Source organism: Danio rerio, chromosome 1 (assembly GCF_049306965.1).
Source record: "Danio rerio strain Tuebingen ecotype United States chromosome 1, GRCz12tu, whole genome shotgun sequence".
NCBI classification, from domain to species: Eukaryota; Metazoa; Chordata; class Actinopteri; order Cypriniformes; family Danionidae; genus Danio; species Danio rerio.
The window spans coordinates 12,880,242-12,901,382 of record NC_133176.1 but is presented as its reverse complement, the minus strand read 5'-3'; the positions used below and the strand labels follow the sequence as shown (position 1 = coordinate 12,901,382).

Genomic DNA, 21,141 nt, shown 5'->3' with positions numbered 1-21,141 from the left:
GTCAGCTTTATCAAATGGAATGAGTGTAGTTAACTTAAAATTGACTGAAAGTTAAATCTACTCATTTGAAAAGTTTTGAACTCAGTGTTGAAAGTAATCAGTTAATTAAATACCCCATTACTTTAACTTAAGTTCACAATTCAAGTTGAGTTCACAGTACTCATAATAATTTTTTTTAACTCAAATGGTTTGTATCAGTCGGTTTTCTCAAACGGTTTGAGTTGCCTTAACATATTGGGTTTTACAGTGCTCAGTTGGTTAAAGTTCTCTTCATTTATTGGGTTTTACTGTTCTCAGATTGTTTCATTACTCAAATGAAGTAAGTTCACAGTACTAGTTTTTTACCCAAATGGTTTTTAACAATCATTTTCCTCAAACGGCTTGAGTTGCTTTAACTTACTGGGTTTTACAGTACTCAGATTGCTTCGTTAACTTAAATGGATTAAGTTCACAGCACTCATTAGGATCATTTTTTGAACTTGAATCGTTTGTTGTATTCGGTTTCCTCAAATGATTTGAGTTACCTTCACTTTTTGGATTTTACAGTGTAACAATTTCAACAAGTGTGTACACAGTACAAATAAACTAGCTACATTGTGTCCATACAATGTGATTGTTCAGAAATAAATAGTCTAATTTGGTCGAAATCAGCTTATTTTAGCACATGGAAATAAATGTGGGATATTGTGTATTTGAGGTAGAGCAAGACTTGGTGTTTAGCTTACAGAAAACCATCTGGCAATCAAGAATAGCAAGACAAGAACATTTACACATTCAGCTGCCAAATGTGTTTTTGCAAATCTCACGTTCTCTCGATTGATTTTTCTCCAAATATTAGTCAGAAGCAGAAAAATAAGTGACAAAACATATTTTTCAACATGTTTTTTTTAAACATTTTAAGTAGCAAGCCACAGTTATTTTTTTTTCGCTCAAACAAAAACACAAGAACACATTACACACATTAGGGATGCATTAGAGGCCCCGGTGGCTTAGAGAACGCTTCGAAATGGAGGCTGTTTATCTTCATTTTGCTCCATTGAATGTGCGCTAAGGCCAACATTGCTAGCATGGGACTAAAAGCATTACAATAAACACCCCACCACTTCCACACTCCCCGTCTCTCATTCAAGTGAAATTTATATTTACATTAAGTCATTTAGCGAGTGCTTTCACCCACAGAAATGCACTTACAACCTCAGAACAAACAATAGACAACGAATAGTTTGTCTGACAACAATAAACACCTTCCATGCACCAATCATTTCTCTCAAGCAGTTCAGAGCTGAGAAATCACTCATGGACATCTGAATGCATCTCTTCTTCATGGCGCTTCATTGGTGGTTGTGTTCATTTAATAAAAAAAATGAACTCAAACACCCTTGTCTTTTACTTACTGCTAGAGTTTTCAATTTACATTTTAAGATGCACATTAGCTCTGCTCGAAAACGGTGTGTTGCCTTGCTGTCTCAGTGCCGAAACCCATATAGGCCCATTTCTTTTGAAGATTTCTTTTCATTTGTATTGCAGGTAGTGCGCATATTGCAAGTCGCAGTGTGCAAAAGCTTAAAATCAAGTTTAAAAGCGCTGAAAAACAAGAGCCAGACAAAGTCAACATCATCACTGAAAAATGTATTGTAATATTTACAAAGCAACAAAACGCAATACATTTGTCAGCGGCGACATGTCCTACTTTAGGGGGTTATGTGGAAGATATCAATGCATACAAAGTACATGCATTTATATTATTCCCGAACAGCCGCCTAAAGCCCAACCTGCCTTAGTTTGAAATGTATTGCTTTTTGTTGCTATGAGTAATAAGCCCACATGAGGAGTAAAGGCAGCGTGGTGTTGCATCATAGTTATTTCTTTGACATACTGTTGGCTTTTCTGTTTACAGATTACTATCTTTTCTGTCTGTTTTGATTAGGAAGATTGTCTGGTGCTCAGTCAGAATCCTTACAATGGAATCAAAATTAGCTGATTTGTCAAGCTCTGAGACTATGCAACAAATAATCACAGGAGACCACAAGCTTGGCTTGAACTAACTGTGCAGTGTAGAGGCCAACGCCATTCATTTTCTCTATAGGGAAATTGATTTTTAACAATAACTGAAAAACCTTTAAAGACCTGTTGTGAGCTTTGAGTTTGTTAATCGATTGTGTATGCTTTTGTTTATCTTATTTGCTCAAATTAATTCAATTTGTGTTGAATAGTGGAGTTAGTTCAGCAAAACTACACTTCTGTACAGAAAATCAAGCCCCATCTCATGAGGGAATATTTTAACATTGTCCAAAATGACTAATGCTTATGAATTAATATAATTTAATCCAGGCGTGGACAAACTCCTGTCCTGGAGGGCCAGTGTCCTGCATAGTTTAGCTCCAACTCTAATCAAACGCACCTGAACATGCCCATCAGTGTCTTCAAGATCACTGGAAATCTATAAGCAGGTGTGTTTGATTAAAGTTGGAGCTAAACAGTGCAGGACACTGGCCCTCCAGGACAGAGTTTGCCCACTCCTGATTTAAATTATATTAATTCATAAGCATTAGTCATTTTCTACAATGTTCGAAACCTGATCCAATCATTATTGAGAGATGATCCATCATAAAATATATGATTTAGATTATACAAATTCGCCAATTTTCTCAATAAAATTAAAAAACATTGTGTCTGCTGAATGAACTAATTCTTGTAAGAGAATGAACTCTTATAAGCTATACACCAGACGCAAAAAAAACAAAACATGCTATTTGTGCGTAAATAGACGTGTGGACATTTTAAGTTTACTTGCTTAATTTGCACGTGAAATTCACTTCACAATAGATGTGGATTTGTGTCATGTGCAGGGCTTGTGTTTGGCCGATGACTCTAGTTTCGTTGCTAAATGGCTAACTTGGATCTTACTAAAAGAGTAGCTGTGGTTTATGTGCTTTAGGAAGGCTGAAAAACAGTGCATTTATTTGGCATCATGTCCATTAGGTGTTTCTGAGGTGCACTCAGCTCTTCAACTCTTCCAGAAACTACCTGGATGATGGAAGCTTTCAGTGGTTCTTCTGACTGAGCTAAACCCAGTTTCATAAGCTGTTGTTGGGTGTCAGCAAGTAGATTTAATCAGGGACGCCAACAACAGGCGATATGTCATAATGACACCCCTACAAGAGCAAGCTCCTTATTGATTAATGCAGTGGTCACCAAACTTCCTGGAGGGCCGGTGTCCTGCAGATTTTAGCTTCAACCCTAATCAAACACACCTGAACAAGCTAATCAAGGTCTTACATGGTATACTTGATACATCCAGGCAGGTGTGTTGAGGCAAGTTGGACCTAAACCCTGCAGGGACACCGGCGTTAACTGCGTCAAATGTGCAAAATGCTCACTTTATTTGCGTCAAACGCATCATTTGTGCTGCCTCATTCGCACGAATAGCATCTCAGGATGTCTATTCGCGACTTTATTTTAACATGTATATTACTTGCGCTTGATGCTTAAAGCGTCTGGTGTGAACGCACTATTAGTAGTTTTATATTTTTTATTTTTGTTTGAGTGTTTTCCAATTATTCATGAGACTGCTGTAGAGGTTTAAAGATACGGAGTGATGTTATTCTTGTTGTTGATTCATAATTTCAATTTTATTACAAAATACATCCTTATTCGCTACTGTCTTCTTTTTTTCCCTACAAATGGTGCACACACCCTTCATACATTTTTACAACTAAATCTACTCGAAACATCTAAAGTTTCTAGCTTTAGCCGTCTAGCATCACTAGCGAGCTAAAGCTGTCGGCTTCTATCCCTATTACTATTTTGCACTGTACAAGAATTTTTGAAAAAAATGGATTGTATATTAAAAATTAATTTAATATAGCAGCCACAGCATATCCATTACTATGAAAAATGTCAAGCCATGGTTTGGTTCTGTTTGCTAATGGAGCAGGGCCTGTAGTGTGGCACCAACTATATTTAGATTATTTTGAGCTATTTTTAATTTAGCTCTGCGCTTCCATTAACAAAAATATGATGTGAGATAACCTGTAGACATTTAGCCACATTTGTGGAATTTGGGGACTTTAGGACTGTCTTGATGTTGAGAGGATGTGTTTGATGTCTTAAAAACTGTCTAGGTTGGCAGCTGGCTTGGTGTTGGAACAAATCCATAGTCTTGGTAAATCCCTGTCGAGGCCACTAGCTTGTGTACTTACAGCAAGCCCTTGAATCAGTAAGACAGTCTCCTGGGTACAGCAATGAATGAGGCACTTGTGTGAGCTGTGTCAGGTTACACCACTGTAAATGACACAAATGAAGAAAGAAATAAAATGAGGGTGAGAAGGATGAGAGCAGGTTCCTCTGTCTTAGTTAGCCCCTATTTACTGCTTAGAAGTATTGTTTTCCACATTTTTTTGGAAATGCTCTTTTACGCTTTCATGAATCCACATGTGGCGAGGTTGAAATAGGGCCCTATCATACACCTGCCGCATATGGTGCCAGGCATCGGAGTGTTTTTTTTTGTTATATTCAGATTAGCTCAGCTATCATTTTTAGGGATACACAGATATTGATTTTTTGACGATATCAATAACACTTTAGATTTGGAGGCTGATAAACAATATAATAACTGATGAATATAAATATTTCAAAATGTTATATTTTTATACAGTGAACAACCTTACACTCTAGTAAACATATCTACAATGAAAAGCAATATGGTTAATTACTGAGTTATTAACAAACAGCAATACCACACCAAGAAAGCACAGACTTTAAAGGAATAAACAATGTGAGGAAAGCTCTGTTATAGTGCACTGGATAAGTCTGAACAAGTTCAACCCACACATGCACGAGATAGGCAGTTCTGTACGATTACATAAGCTATTGGCTTAAATATATCAGCCTAAGTTAACGTAAACAATAACATTAAAAATAGCATTCATCAGACGATATCGATATGGCCGCAGATATATCGTGCATCACTAATCATTTTCACGTTTAAGTAGCAAATCCATTTGCGCAACTTTGTGGACTCATGGGCATGCTGGTCTGAAAAGGAGGTGTGTTAAGGCGCATTGTTGGTGCATTGCTATTTTGAGGCAACTGACTAACTAAAAGCTGTTTTTTTTGTTTAATGAGCAAGTTAGTTTTACACACAAGATGTACAGAAATACACATATTTTTAAATCTGAAAAAAAATTAGGGATTCAAATGTTTGATCATTTCTACATAAATATAAAAACCACTACCTCCTCTTATGCCTTCACCTCAGGGAGGCTTTGAAATCCATCTTTTTATATATTCGTAGTTGTAGAAGTATTTGTATATGCATATTTAAATTTTTCAACCGCACTTGGTTATTATTGTTGATTTATTTGTTTGCTGTAAATTAGAACTGAATTTAGAAACAGTTTAGAAAAAAAATCTTTGCGCTTGACAAATGAAATTTAATATGTAGGCTAATGGATGTCTTCAGTGCAGTGCGTACAACACCATTTCCTTATCCACGAAAGTAAAGAGGACCAATGGAGGAGGCTTGTTCTGTAGATGGACTTTATCCTCGCTGTGTGCTTTAGATCATTTAAAATAGAGCCCATACTGTGGTTTACAGTAAGGCCTGTTCTGTGGAATTGTTCAAAAATATATTTTGTATATAAATCTAAAATATTTTGTACACTTGGAATTTAGTAATGACAACACAATTACCTGTATAACCAGGAATGTCACCAGGGTGTCCGCGGGGTCTTAAAAAGTCTGAAATGTTTCAAATTTCAAAAAACAAAATTTCAGGCCTTAAAAAGTCTTAAATGCACTGAAATATTGTGTTATATTCATTAATTGATTAATTTTCTTGTCGGCTTAGTCTCTTTATTAATCCGGGGTCGTCCCAGCAGAGTGAACCGCCAACTTATCCAGCAAGTTTTTACGCAGTGGATGTCCCTCCAGCCACAACCCATCTCTGGGAAAATATTGTGTTATAGGTCTTAAATTATTTTAAAAAGGTCTTAATTTTCCTATGTCCTAGTAAAGCTAGCCATTCGACTGACACCCAGTCACCAATAATCGATCAGAAAGCTTTCTTTTTTACATATATATCTAAGTTGTTATTGCATTGAGTTTCAATTCACAACCGCTGTTATACATTTTTACAGTGAATTCTTCATTATGGTCTTAAAAGGGTCTTAAAAAGTTTTAAATTTGATTAAAATATACATGCAGAAACCCTGATCACAGAATTTAGCTGATTGTTGATTAATAAATCAAAAGGAATGCTAATTACAGAATGTTTTAGGGGGTTGTCATTTTCATTTGTTGGTGAACTACCTCTTGAAGGAAAATCATAAAAAAAAATCTTGCAAGAACATGGTAATGAAAGCACATTCCCTTTGGTGCTCTTGGAGGACAGCTGGAATTTGACACAAGAGTTTCAAGATGTCTTTTTGTAAACATCACAGATGTTTCCAGTCAACCTGTTGGGTGAGATGAAACATGGCACAAAAAACACAATTAAATGATTTCACCTAAAAATAAAGCAGAAGTTGTAATATTTAAATTCATCTGACATGCAGTTGTTGGTGTGCACTATGCTGGCTATTTTACAATGGTTGCAACCATTACCATAACCATATTCATACCTGTAACTATTTAAAGTAACAAACTTTCAATCTGTCATAATAGTAGCTTTGAGCTTCCACATAAAACACTGGCATTCAATATTAATTTACTCATTGTGGTTTATTTGAAAGTTTTGTGTACACAGAAAAATTTATTCTCCCTGGTTTATTTATTTAGTTTATTATGTCTGTTCAGTGATCTTCCTGTCATCAAACAGCGGAAGATCTTGAATGATTTGTTTGTGGTGGGAAAAATGGTTTTGAAGATTCGTTTCTTTGCTTCAGAACGTCTGAGGTGGTCTATTTTGGCATCTTGTTGTCATTTGTTTGTTTCTGGAGTGAATAGGAGAGAGCGGCATGTTTTACAAATGACCTCTCAGCCAAAGATCTGCTGTGGGCAACGTGTGCCTTTTGGACGAAGTCAGTATGAGAACGACTCCAAAGACAATCAGTCTTGCATATCTTCCAATTTAATAGCAGATTTTTACATATTTGTTTATGGTTGTGTTTTGATCGAACGCAGTGTTTGTTGCCTGTGAGGATGCTGGCCCACTTTTTGGCAAGCAGCGAGAAGGTTCAAGCATTGGAGCCCCATATATATCAGCAGTGCGACTCTATGGTGAATATATTCAGAAATGAGTCACACTTTATTCTAAGCACCAGGCCTGAACACAATACCGCTGTAAACAGTTTGTCACCGGAATGGAAATGTGATATTATTTACTGCATGGTGTTGAATTAAACCGAACAAACCTCTAGCTGCAATAAAGGATTAGATAGCAAATCCCCAGTACAGGAGTCTGATGAACAAACTTTGAGAAGTAAACTTTGACTCTAGCTGGCCTTTTGAACACAAACAGAAGGTAAAATTGTTGCACTGAATTGAATATGACAGTTTACAGATGAATATTTCATGAATGAGGCCCATTGTGTGTCATTTTTGTCAGCAGTAAAAAATAAAACATTCTCATATCCAAGTCTAATGTGGGACTAAAAGTAAAAACGTTGTTTTTGATGTGTTCAATGTTGCCCTGTTTGTTTGAGCGATGTCAACTTTTGGCTTTAAGTGTTGGAAGCAGTGGCGTTTTGGAAGAGACTACTTGTTTGTCTGATTTCCTAGTTGATTGGGGAATCTGTTTTGCAAATGCTTACTTTAATTATTTAAATTACAGAATGTCATTTATAGTTGCACTCTTTTATGCATAATTATTTTTGTTTGCTCATTTAGAGGCATTCATCCTTATTTATTTTAGTAATGTAACACAAAAACATTTTAAAGTTTTTGATAAACTTGGTAAGATTTTGGTAAGAACTTTGGCAAGATTTTGATAAACAAATGATGGCTCCAAAAGGGACTAAGCCGACAAGAAAATGAATGAATGAATGAATGAATGAATGAATGAATGAATGATGATGGCTCCAAGAGATAAAGGCACAGTATGCAAGTTTGACACCTAGTGGTTGAACTAGGTCAGGGGTAGGGAACCTATGGCTTGGGGGCCACATGTGGCTCTTTGACCTATATGTAGCTCTCCAGCTGTCTCTCTTCAATAAAAAATTAAAAATGTTACTAAAATCAGTTTCCTAATGAAAATACAATTAAAATGACCTGTTTTTTGTATATTTTTACAGCAAAATAAACAAAAGAACAAAATGACTTTTTAACCAATGCAGGTGTGCGATGCAGTGAATTAACTTGAAACGTGACAACAATAAAGGGCATGCAGCTTACATTTCTATGGTCACCTTGCGCATGTAAAATCAAACAACATTCATGAGTGTTGATGGTGAAAAGAAAAAAATTCTATAAGTTATCTTTTGTTAATACATGGACATGCTCAACATGTGACGCCTAATTTATATCCCCGATGGCTCTATAAAAAAAAGGCATTTGCAAAAAAATGTGAAGTGGCTCTTTGCTGAAAAAAGATTCCCGACCCCTGAACTAGGTATAGCATTTCTGTTTGAAAACACACACAAGTGCAGGTTGCCAGATTGACCACACCAACAGGAGTGTGCCTGAGTATTGAGCCTAAAGGCTGATTTAAGTCGTGTTCTAAATAAAAGCAATGGCACAGGATAGATTGTCTATTTTCCATATTAAAAGGAGTTTTTGTTCTAACCAACACCTGAAACTTATATTTTAGAAACGGCTTCTATTTCTTGCAACTGAACAACAGGATAAACTGACAATGATCACCTCAGGTAAACCTCATGTGCTTTATTTAGTGTTAAATGCTAATAACGTGAGTTTGAATGCCATTTTACATGACGTTTAATGTTATACTAAAAAAAGCAGCCGCAGATAGTTCACCTCAGTATCACATATCTTGTGGTTAGGACACGAGGCTATAATGTACCCTGCTCACCTAATGTTTACATTTGTAATATTTATATTATTTGCTAATTAATAACTACCTGATGTGGAATCTCATGTCTGAATCTGGGTCTCATTTCGGAGTCTGCTACTGTCCATCAGAGGTCGCATTTCAGTCACAGATGTATACTTTGAAAGCCTTCCTGACTGAATGAATAAAATATGCTGCTTTCCACAAAGTTAACTCGTGGTGCTGAAAGATAATTGGCAAAACTGGCATTAGGGGGGATAAAGGGACCGAAACAAAGACAGACATGTAACTCACATTTTCAAAGTAGAATATCTGACTTCAGCATTGTTTTTCAGATAAACAGGAATGTTCCTAAAGTTTCCTAAATATCTTCAAACATGTTATGGTGTGGTTATGTTTTAGAAGAGTCAAAAACTTACATACAGCATCTTTAAGCCCAAAAGTTGGAAACCATGGAAGTTGGTGGTTACAGGTTTTTCCATATTCTTGAAAATGGCTCTTTTTTGTGTTCAATAAAGGAAAAACAATTCAAAGCAGTTTGGAAGAAGTCAATGGTGAGTACATATTGACAGAATTTGTATATTTTGGGTGAACTGTCCATTTAAATTTGGACCCTTTATCAAATAAGGAGAGATGGAGAACTCTGATCAGTTTAGTAGGGCAGTCAGTGCATGAAAACAAATGGCAAAGTGTGGGTTCAGGTGATTCAGTAGTCTACTTTTATATCTAATGTGGCCCTTATGAAAGGAACAGCTCAGATATAGTGCAAAATACCTTTTTTCATTCTGAAAATGCATCTCTTACTAAACACTACCATACATGCTTGATTTCCTATTAATTTATATGGAAAAGGATACCACTGAGGTCTATCTGTGTGTGTTTGTGTGTTTCTGTCTGCTGGTGACTGATACTGGCATAATGGATGAAGCGTAGACCTTAATATGCACAATCAATGCTTAATTGGTATCCGCTGAAAACAAATTATTCCTCGGAAAATGAGTTTTCTGGGTCGGGTCGTTATAAAGTAATTAATTCAGCTGTTTAATCGCCTTGTGTTGCTGTGGGTTTATTTTTTAAATAAATTTTTTAGGACATTTACTGAATTAAATTTGTTCAGATTCTCTAACATTGATTGAGAGTGATGGAAAGTTGTTCTGGTGGGCTTTGTCATTTTTTTTTCTATTCTAGGTTTGGAATGACATTGTCACTAGTTGGATTAGAGCAGAAAATCGATCTTAAAAAATGAACCTGACTGACCTGCATATAAACCCACTTCGCTTTCAGCATATGCCGGGAAACATTTTCAACGCCTAACTTCAGCCTCAATGAAACGTCCTTCAGTAAAGACAGCACCATTTTGAACTAAGAAAGTGGAGTTATCATGAAAGTAGCAAGTACCTTCAGTAATATTTCACTCTTTTGGGAGTTTTCCCCAGGTGACTGACATTTTATAGTGACCGTTTGTAAGAATAATTGCAAATGTGTTTCAATGGATTCAAACTATCATTGAGCTAATGAACAGCCTGACTTAATGTGTTGGTGACCTTTCCTGAAATAGTTGACAATATTAATGTTTTTCTGTTTCAAAATTTCATGTTTAATGGGTGGTGGTAGGTTGATAGGTGACCAAAGCTGTTTTCTCACAAGGGTGACAAGCTGACAAAACATTGCTGCAACTCTCTATAGAGACAATGAAAAAGCCCTGCAGTGTTTTGGTTTGATAAAGTATTTAGTCTACCGAAATGTGTATATTCCATACAAAGTATGAAGCTGATCAGTGAGTTCTTGTCACGTAACTTGCAGTGCGCTCGATGTTTTCAACTAGGTTCACCTGCAAGGCGCGAGTTCATTGCTTCTAATATGCGCACGCAAGCACAAAAAGAAAAATACGCAATACTACTGTCATTTGCGATTTCCAGCAGTTGATCCTTTTTCTTGAACCGACATGTTAGATTCACCTGATTTGTTGACAAAGGGGTCAACAAATCCATTCCTTGGCAGTTCATGAGTCCTTCGCTGGGCCTTTTCTCCTTCGCAATGAAACTTTCCAAAGACATCTGTTTCTTACTCATTTCGCTTGCTTGGGGGTTAATTTTGGCACTCAAGTGACCGAGATGTGACAGAGAGAATATGGTAATTTTTCGAAATAATAAAAGATCATTCAGACTCAGATAATAAATAAAATGGCAATAATTAATGTTTTCTTGTGCACTCTGTACCTATTGATCCACAGACCCGTACCAGTCCACAGCCCGGGGGTAGGGGACCACTGCGCGTAACTAATTTAACTTGTTAGTAGTATTATTAATCACATGTACTAACTTTAGACTAAGGGTTACAACTCAGGTTAGTTTTAGGGATAGTTGCATGTAATTATGCAGCATAGGCCCATTCTGAAAATGTAGCCCTATCAGTTAATCAGTCAGTCAGTCATTCAGTTAGTCAAACAGTCAGTCAACAGCGGCCTCGTGGGTTCGTGGAAACAAAAATAGCAAAGCAACGTAGCTCCTGTGACGTATTTGACAGTCTTCAGAAATGTATAGAGGTACGTTTTCAGAATGAGCCTGGGTTGTAATTATGCATAATTAATTGTAATTACTATAGTATGCACATGTGTAACAAAGATTCAAAATGCAAGTTTTTGACAATAATCTGTAAACACACAACATCAAAACACAATTTTGTGATGCATGCACATGTATTACATGTTCAGTCAGTCAAATATTTGCCTATTTTACAACCAAAAAACAGTAGTAGATTGCAGGATTGTGTGTTCACAGGTGTGTAGTGTTTCTTTACAAAGTCACATTGCCCTCTACTGGCCTGGCATGCACTAACAAATGTATTTTAGCTTCTTGTTAAAACTACTAACTTAAAATGAGTTGAATGAACAATTCTTGAGTTTTTTTTTTTGGGAATACCTTAATTGATTTATGTTTAAGCCACCTAAATTTGTAAAAACCCTTAAGTTAACTTAATCTATTTATGTTGGGATGATTGTGTGGAACCTAGCATTTTTTACGGTGAGGGCTAGTACTTTTTGTGAATCCTAGTGAGCAGGGATCGTTGCATATTCAAAAAATACATGGAAAGTAAAGTGTAATAGTCAAAAACAATGAGACTTTAGTTTAAAAGTCTTACATTTTAAATCTACTCACTACTTAATAAGCAGCAAGTGGCTCCAAACCCTAATGCGTTTCTGCTTTCTCTAGAAGACAAAAGAAAACATTTTGAAGAATGTTGGAAACTGGTAGTCATTGACACTCTTAAGTAGGAAAAAAAAAATGACGAAAGTCAAACGGCTACCAACATTCATCGAAAAAGGCAAGAAACTGATGAAATATTTTTTTTTATTTTTGGATGACCTATCGCTTTAAACACGCTTGCTACAATATAGGAATTGTTTGCTAGCGTAAGCTGTTTTTTATTTGCAGGGTTGACGAGTAAAAAGCTCTTTAAACAGCTTTAATGCATTGTTAGTGCTCTCAAAATCATAGCTTGTAATAACCTGTAAAATGGCTCATATGACAAGCCAGCCTTCATCTTCGATGTGCGTCCGCATGATACATGGAGAAATCTGGCGCAGGAAGCACATATAGCTGGGAATTCAATCAACAAGGTTTAAATGTGTCATACAGAGAATTATGCAATGCACTTACGCTGTGAGAAATACTATAAACATCCAGCTATAAACTTGTCTTTTTATTGAACAGGTTACATTTAAATTGGACCATTGGTGCCTGTGCTCATAAATAAATTGCTCACGCATTTGTTGGGTTCTGTTTTCTCTAGATTGCAGTTCAGATATCACCTTGTTTCTTAGTTGCGTCCATTTTTAATTTGTCAGATAACCGGTAGAAATAGGTCACCTTGATTGTAACTGACCTCTTAAAAGGGAGGAAAACACACACAAAGCGATTGCTCTGATTGTAGTTTTCAGACGCAGAAAGCGAGAAAGCGAGTTTGTTAATTTACTGATTTATTACTTAATTTATGGCTTAGTTTACTGCCTTAATAACTGCTGACTTACTAAATGAACTACATTAATAAGCTGAGTGATGATCTCAAGGGTATTGGGAACTGAACGAAGGTGAAGCAGTGCAAATGTATAGTATCTGTCAATTAAATGTCTTTCAGGAAGACTGATATTAAAGTTAACATCAGTGTTGGGCAATGTTACTAGTAAATCAATTAATCTTTATTTCTATAGTGCTTTTACAATGTAGATTGTGTCAAAGCAGCTTCACATAGAAGATTATAATAAATGTAAACAGCGTCAAACCAGTTTTCAGAGTTGAAATTCAGTTTAGTTCAGTTCAGTGTGGTTTAATTTTCACTGCTGAGAGTCCAAACACTGAAGAGCAAATCTATCAAGGCACAGCTCTACAAACCATGCAAGCCAGTGGCGACAGGGGTGAGGAACAAACTTCACCACAGTAACAGCATTACTTTTGACAGCAACTAATACTGTAACACATCACTTTTTAAATACATTAACTCCGTTACCGTTACAATATGATGCGTTTGTTTGTAACTTGGTAAATTATTGATTTGGACTGCAGTCTAGCCTACATTCTGTTTACATTGTGTACGATGTGCCAGACTGGACAAAAGTAAAGCGAGTGGTAGGCCGATGCACCATAGAGCGAATGTGCACAAGGTAGGCCAATAGTGTATGCACAAGAAACCGAGAGACTATTAACATTACTATTATTAATTGCTATTACTAATACTACTATGTTTGTTGTTTTAAATAAATAAGCACACATTTGTTATCTGTATAACAAAATTGATTCGTTTAGTTGACACAGTGACACATTTTTGTTATATTTCAGAACACGTTATTTGAATTTTTAATGTTGTATTGCTCAGAAAAATTCTGTGATTTATTTATTTTTATTGTAAACCTATTTTTATAGCTGTTATACATATCAGATTCTGCAAGAATGGTTCCAGAAAACAGGTAAGAAAAACAGAAGGCAAAAAAAAAATAAATAAATAACAGGGTGAGAATGTGGTAAAAATCAGACGATGGCTTTTTTTTTATTGGATTGGTTTTGAAAATTGTTGGTTGGGTTTAGGAAAGTCGGTGGGCGGGTCAATCAATATAATTGGCTGGGTTTAGGGGAGGAGGAGGGTGAGTCAGTTGATCAGTCAATTAGTTAACAGGCGACCTCTGGTGGATTTACATGAGAACAGCAGGCACGAATTGCACTCGTGAAGGAAATTTGAAATCTCAAAAAGCATACACAGCGGCTTCTGGTGGATTCACGAAAAACAATAACTGCAAAAAATGTAGCTCCTGGGATGTATTTGGTGGTCTCCAGAATTGTATAGAGGTATGTTTTCATAATGAGCGGGGGTTGTATTATTCTGCTGGTTTATATCCTTGTGATAATTTAGCTTTTGTGCTGCTGGTCTGACTTAAATAAAAAGTAATGTTTAAACATTACTTTTTATTTAAGTTTGTCTTGTGTTTTAGTTGTAATAATGCACATTAATTAAAACTGTGAAGCTGGTTAACAGTGTATTCTCCAGCACTTAAGTGACATTATAAGGGCATTAATAGTAGCATTAAAAATGTATTTTGGAAAAGTAACTCTAAAATTACTTTTAACAGTAGCAAATTACTTTTTGGTGTAAGTAATCATAAAAAAGTAAATGAGTTACTTTCTGAATGAAGTTACTAGTAACTGTAATTAGTTACTATTTTTTAGTAACTAGCACAACACAGGTTAAATGAAATCAAAAATTGTGCCTTGATGCTTTCTAAATCACTGTTTCAATGGTATAAATGTTATTGTGCATTGGTGGATTTTCTTTTTTCCAAAGGAAAAAGCTTAGTGATCTTTCTGCAAAATGTAATAACCTGTGCCGCCTCTGAAATTGCTTTCTTTTTTTGGGTTATTTTATTTTTACCTAAACTGTAATAAAGGTAATCCAGCCAAATATTAGCTATTTAGGAATTATTTTGTGAGACTGTGGTTGTCTTGTCTTTTCCCCCTCAAAATTTTTGACGATGAATATCCCTTTTTAATTAAAATCATCACAATATAGAGCTGTAAATCCTGTTTCCAAGTCCCTATTTGATGTGCCAGACATTTCAAAGTCAGTCTTGCCCAAACAGGTAATTTTGGAGTTGCTCTTAAAGAGTAGGGGCTCTTGCATGTTTATTCATGTTTGTTTGAGATCTTGAAGATGTCTCAGATGGCTATCATCAGTCCATTGGTTCCATTTCAAAACGTTTTTTTTATTAAGTGGACTTTGTGTGTGTAAAATGCAGAGAGAGAAAGAGAGAGCTACTGGACCTAGCAGCAGGTGTTAGTGCCTCTTTGGCTGATAGACAACCACACTCTCATCCATCCCTCCATCCAGCTCCACCCCTGAAGATAAACATACACACTAACATGATGTGCGCTTTATCTATCATGAACATTATCTATCTATCTATCTATCTATCTATCTATCTATCTATCTATCTATCTATCTATCTATCTATCTATCTATCTATCTATCTATCTATCTATCTGTCTGTCTGTCTGTCTGTCTGTCTGTCTGTCTGTCTGTCTGTCTGTCTGTCTGTCTGTCTGTCTGTCTGTCTGTCTGTCTATCTGTCTTTCTATCTGTCTGTCTGTCTGTCTGTCTGTCTGTCATTCTATAATCTGTCTGTCTCCATCCATCCATCCATCCATCCATCCATCCATCCATCCATCCATCCATCCATCCATCCATCCATCCATCCATCCATCCATCCATCCATCCATCCATCCATCCATCCATCCATCCATCCATCCATCCATCCATCCATCCATCCATCGTTCTGTCTGTGTCAGTCATTCTATGTCTGTCTATCTATCTATCTATCTATCTATCTATCTATCTATCTATCTATCTATCTATCTATCTATCTATCTATCTATCTATCTATCTATCTATCTATCTATCTATCTATCTATCTATCTATCTATCTATCCATCTGTCTGTCTGTCTGTCTGTCATACATCTATCCATCTGTCTATCTCTTATATGTCTATTTACCATTCAGTAGTTTTGTCTTTCTATATCTATTCATCATTCTATCAGTTTCTCTCTATTATTATGTCGGTCTGTTTGTTTAAGCATCTACTACAGTAAACAGTGACTGAAAAAGCCCACGATTAGTCATTTTTCTGAAAGAGATTAATTGAACATGGATCACTTCACACGGTCCTGTCTCTTTCTTCATTAAATCAATTATCGAGGATCCATGCTTATAATTGCTGTGTCAGAAGACCGACATTTGATTGTGTGTTAATTAAACTTTTTGCCCTCACTTGCTTAAAGAAACAACAGAGGCACTAACAACATTAAAATGCACCCACACAAACTCTCCATTTCATTAATTTGTCAGATAGGAAATACCAACAGATTTTTTTTTTTTGTACATTTTATTTTCTCCTTCAAACTGTTCTTGCTCGTGCCACTGAAATGTGTTCTCTCATTAATTTACTTTTCCGCGTTTTTGAGCTCATTTCTGACAACCTGTCAGAATACCAATTGAAAGCTAATGTAATGAAGGCTGTCAAACTGAAGTCAGAAAAACATAGAGGCGTTTGTTTTTGATGGCTAATAACTACGAATCTGAAAGTCTTATGTCTTCTTAGATGAATTAGAGCACAGACAGATAAATACCATCCGTGGCAAAATGCTCTTTTTGGCTTTAGCGTAAGGCATTTATTGGCATTCTGTCGACCAAAATCAGTTTAGGTCAGCAAATTAGATTGGCTCTTTAAATTAGCAGGAATATTGCTCTGTTCTAAAACCTAGTGAAGTTGCCTACCTAAACAACATTGCAAGGTAATGAGGAGGATGCTTCAGACAGTAGGCAACAACATTATGCTGGCATCTAAAATTGGCCAAATTTAAAAGCAGCAGATTTGTGGATTCAATTATGAGAATCCTGAATAAAATGACATGCAATCAGAAAACAAAGTTAAGAAGTTTTCTTTTACTTGGTGTTTGTTTTTGATACTTTTTACATTTACTAATATAACTTAATTGAAATAATTGGTGCTTCTCATGCAGTATGAATGATGATGGTTTGTTCTTAAAGGGGCTAATAATTTTGACCTTTAAAATGTTTTTTAAAAAAAATTAAAAACTGCTTTTATTCTAGCTGAAATAAAACAAATAAGACTTTCTCCAGTAGAAAAAATATTATCAGACATACTGTGAAAATTTGCTTGCTCAGTTGAACATCATTTGGGAAATATTTAAATAAGAAAAAAAAAAACAATTAATGGGGTCTAATAATTCTGACTTCAACTGTAAGGGTTTTCATAATGTGTGTTTGCTAGGGCTGCTCGATTATAGGAAAAATCATAATCACGATTATTTTGGTCATAATTGTAATCACGATTATTCAAAACGATTATCAGTTGAAGTTAAAATTATTCATTCTCCTGTGAATTTATTTTTATATATAAATATTTCCCAAATGATGTTTAACAGGTTTTTTTTTACAGTATTTCCTATAATATTTTTTTTCTTCTGGAGAAAGGCTTATTTGTTTTATTTCAGCTAGAATAAAAGCAGGTTTGAATATTTTGAAACCTATTTTAATAGCTTGATATTATTAGCCCCTTTAAGCAATATATATGTTTGATTGTCTGCAGAAGAAACTACTGTTATACAATGGCTTGTCTATTAACCCTAATTAAGCCTTTGAATGTCACTTTAAGCTGAATGCTAGTATCTTGAAAAATGTCTAGTAAAATATAATGTGCTGTCATCATAGCAAAGATAAAATAAATAAGTTATTAGAAATGAGTTATTAAATCTGTTATGTTTAAACTGTGCTTTAAGCATCTTCACGTTTTTTTAATTGTATTATTGATTAATAATAAAAACAGTCGGCAGCAGCAGGAATATCGCATGCTGTCACTTTAAGAATAGTGCGGCTCTGATATGGTTTCTCTTTCACGTGTCTTTTGATTCTCAACTTGTTAGTTTATTACACAAATGAGGGTTAATATGAATAATCACTAAACACTGCGCTCTGACACACAATGTGCATGTACTTGACCATTAAAGCGCTCACGTTAAGATCGCGTTAGATGTGTGTGTGCTCTGCTGTCTGAGGCTAAGCGCGGTGCGCGCGTAAACACACACACATGCTACCTGTCCGAGGCTAAGCACGGCGCGCGCACACACACAACAGCATGTGTTTTTTTGCGCTTTTAAAAACATGAATGATGTTTAATTATTACAAAAGTTATATTACAGCACATGCTTTTAGTCATTTTTACGTGGAACTGAGCTTTGCAGAGGCAAGGAGTTTTCACACGTGTACAACTGGAAAGGGGGCGGTACGTGATGGAATTATTGTTTATCTCGATTAATGGTTTTTCATAATCATTAAAAGCCAAAATCGAAATCGGATTATCGATTAATTGCACAGCCCTAGTGTTTGCCATATTGGATTGCATAATACAAAATACTACATATGTAGACCATTAACAACAAATCAGCTACATTGAAATCCAGCTAAAATTATATTAGCACCCTAAAAATACGACACTGAATAGTTATTAGCAGCTTTGCACACCTGCGCTTTCATAATAGGAACGAATCTGCAACTTGCTCGCACTCCTACCGCCCATTTTTCGTAATATTTATGGCTGTTCGATGTACCATCACACACACATGCACGCGCACACACACAAACACAGACACTTCCTATTAAGTCTTTCAAGCACCTGTTTATTCATATTACCTCTCTAGTAATTAGCATACACTTATATGCAGCCCAATTTGTGAACAGCCTTATTATTCACAAATGCAATTAAATAAACATGTGTTGCTCTAATAATGATAATCAGAATTCATTTTCACCATGCTTCACCTTATGCATTAACCATATGCTCAGGCTGGGAGTGCTCTTGATGATTTGTGGCGTTTGATGGTTTGTATACACATACATACACACGTGCTTTTAATTTAGTACATGCATTCCATGATTATGCTTTAAATTAATTGGCAGCTGCATAGTACGAGGAAGTGTTGGAGTCGTGTATCATGTGTCATTAATTCATTGAGACTTCCGCCTGGGGTCCCAGTGTCCCAGTGCATGCATAAACTATTGTTTTCTTGCCCCCTTTCAGCGTGAGCAACAGAAGCAAGTTTTCTTTCCACGCAAAGAGAGCATTTTTGTTAAATGAGGCGTGCGGCTGGCTGATAATGAAATGTACGACTTGTATTTATTGTACAGTTTGCTCGCACTGGTGCACACGTACATGCCCAGTCAGCCATTTTTTTATTTGCTTCATATGCCTTTCGTGGTCTGTGGTGTGAATAAAATAACTATTAGTTCCAGCGTTTTTCTGGATATACAGTTATGCCCATGGAGATATTTGTCATGTATTCATACTGATTCCCAAAGGTGGCATCAGTAGTTTTTTTTAACTGTTTTTTTTTTACAGTTTTTTTTTTTTATTTTTTTTTTAGGAAATTGTAATGGATTTTACAGTTTAGAAAATGTTTTTAAAAGCAAAATATAATATGTTAATATTAATAATGTATAATATGTACTTAATATAATTAAATATGTTACAGTGTTATTTAAAATAATAATAATTATTACTATTATTATTATTATTATTTATGTGTAATAAGAAAAATTTGTGGTTTGATAATATCACATTGATATTAAAATTACTATGAATATTTTATCATTTATTCATTTTCTTTTCGGCTTAGTCCCTTTATTAATCTTGGGTCGCCACAGTGGAATGAACCTCCAACTTATCCAGCATATCTTTTACACTATGATTTAATGCAGTGGATGCCCTTCCAGCTGCAACCCATCACTGGGAAATGAATATTTTAATATTAATATATTAGTAATATGTATCAAATTTATGGTTTTATGTAAGGGTTATATATACTGTGTAAATATATATATATAAATTTTTGCAACGAGCATTTGGACAGGTGTACCTAATAAAGTAGCCGGTGAGTACATTTACACACACACACAGTATATATATATATATGTGTGTGTATATATATATATGTATATATATATGTATATATATATATATATATATATATATATATATATATATATATATATATATATATATATATATATATATATACACACACACATATATATATATACTGTGTGTGTGTGTAAATGTACTCACCGGCTACTTTATTAGGTACACCTGTCCAAATGCTCGTTGCAAAAATTTCCTATTAGCCAATCACATGGCAGCTACTCAATGCATTTAGGCATGTAGACATGGTCAAGACGATCTGCTGCAGTTCAAATTGAGCATCAAAATGGGGAAGAAAGGTGATTTATATATATGTATATATATACACACATATGTAATTCATGTCCTTGTAGAATATATATATATATATATATATATATATATATATATATATATATATATATATATATATATATATATATATATATATATATATTCTACAAGGACATGAATTAAGTTAACTTCTTCGTTTTTACAAATTTAAGTAAATTAAACAAAATCTATTAAGAAGTTTTTTAGTTTCTGTTTATTTTTTTCATCTTTATAATATCTGTGTCTAGTTTTTATTTAATATTTTTTAACATTTAAGTTATGTAATGTAAATTTAAATATGGTTAAACTAAATTAAAATGAGAAATCTAGTCATTATATATTTTCTATATATGTACTTTACTACTTTTTTTTTTTAAATTTTGTTTCTGTTTCCTGTGCCATCCATCAACTCGAGACTAGTTTGTGCAGGAGGGCTTTGATGGTGGTTGTGGAATCAGGGACCTGCATGTGGAGAGAGAGGGGAGGAGGAGGGGGGAAACTTTCAGAGACGCTCCAACTGTTTGTTTTTGAGAACTTCCAAACTAGGACATCTCCGTGCTTCTAGTTCAGCTCTCCGGAGAGCACAGAGAATCTCAAACATGTCAATTTCACTCAATATTGGAAGTCGATGGTTTTCCTCAACAATTCTGCAATCTCATTATTATTGGACTCTGGAGTTGACTGTTTTAGGCAAGGGGAATTTGTTTTTTCAATACTTTGTTTCAGTAAATATATTTGAATGACAAATGCTGTATTTATACTGATGCATAAACTGCAATAGTTGCAAAACCTGGTTAAATTAAAAAAAGGAAGTTTGTTAATTGAAATGTGTGTTCTTCT

General features: G+C 35.1%; 1 protein-coding gene and 1 long non-coding RNA gene across 18 annotated transcripts in view; one reads left to right on the top strand and one right to left on the bottom strand.

Moving 5' to 3' along the window:
* Positions 1-21,141, top strand: part of sdk1b (sidekick cell adhesion molecule 1b) — a 452,496-nt gene that overhangs the window by 99,322 nt on the left and 332,033 nt on the right. The gene's annotated exons all lie outside the window — the stretch shown is intronic.
* Positions 9,327-13,959, bottom strand: LOC141384871 (uncharacterized). The gene is made up of 3 exons (XR_012405475.1): positions 12,073-13,959; positions 11,052-11,929; positions 9,327-10,943 (listed from the first exon to the last, which is right to left on the bottom strand). It is a non-coding gene; the product is annotated as an uncharacterized lncRNA (long non-coding RNA).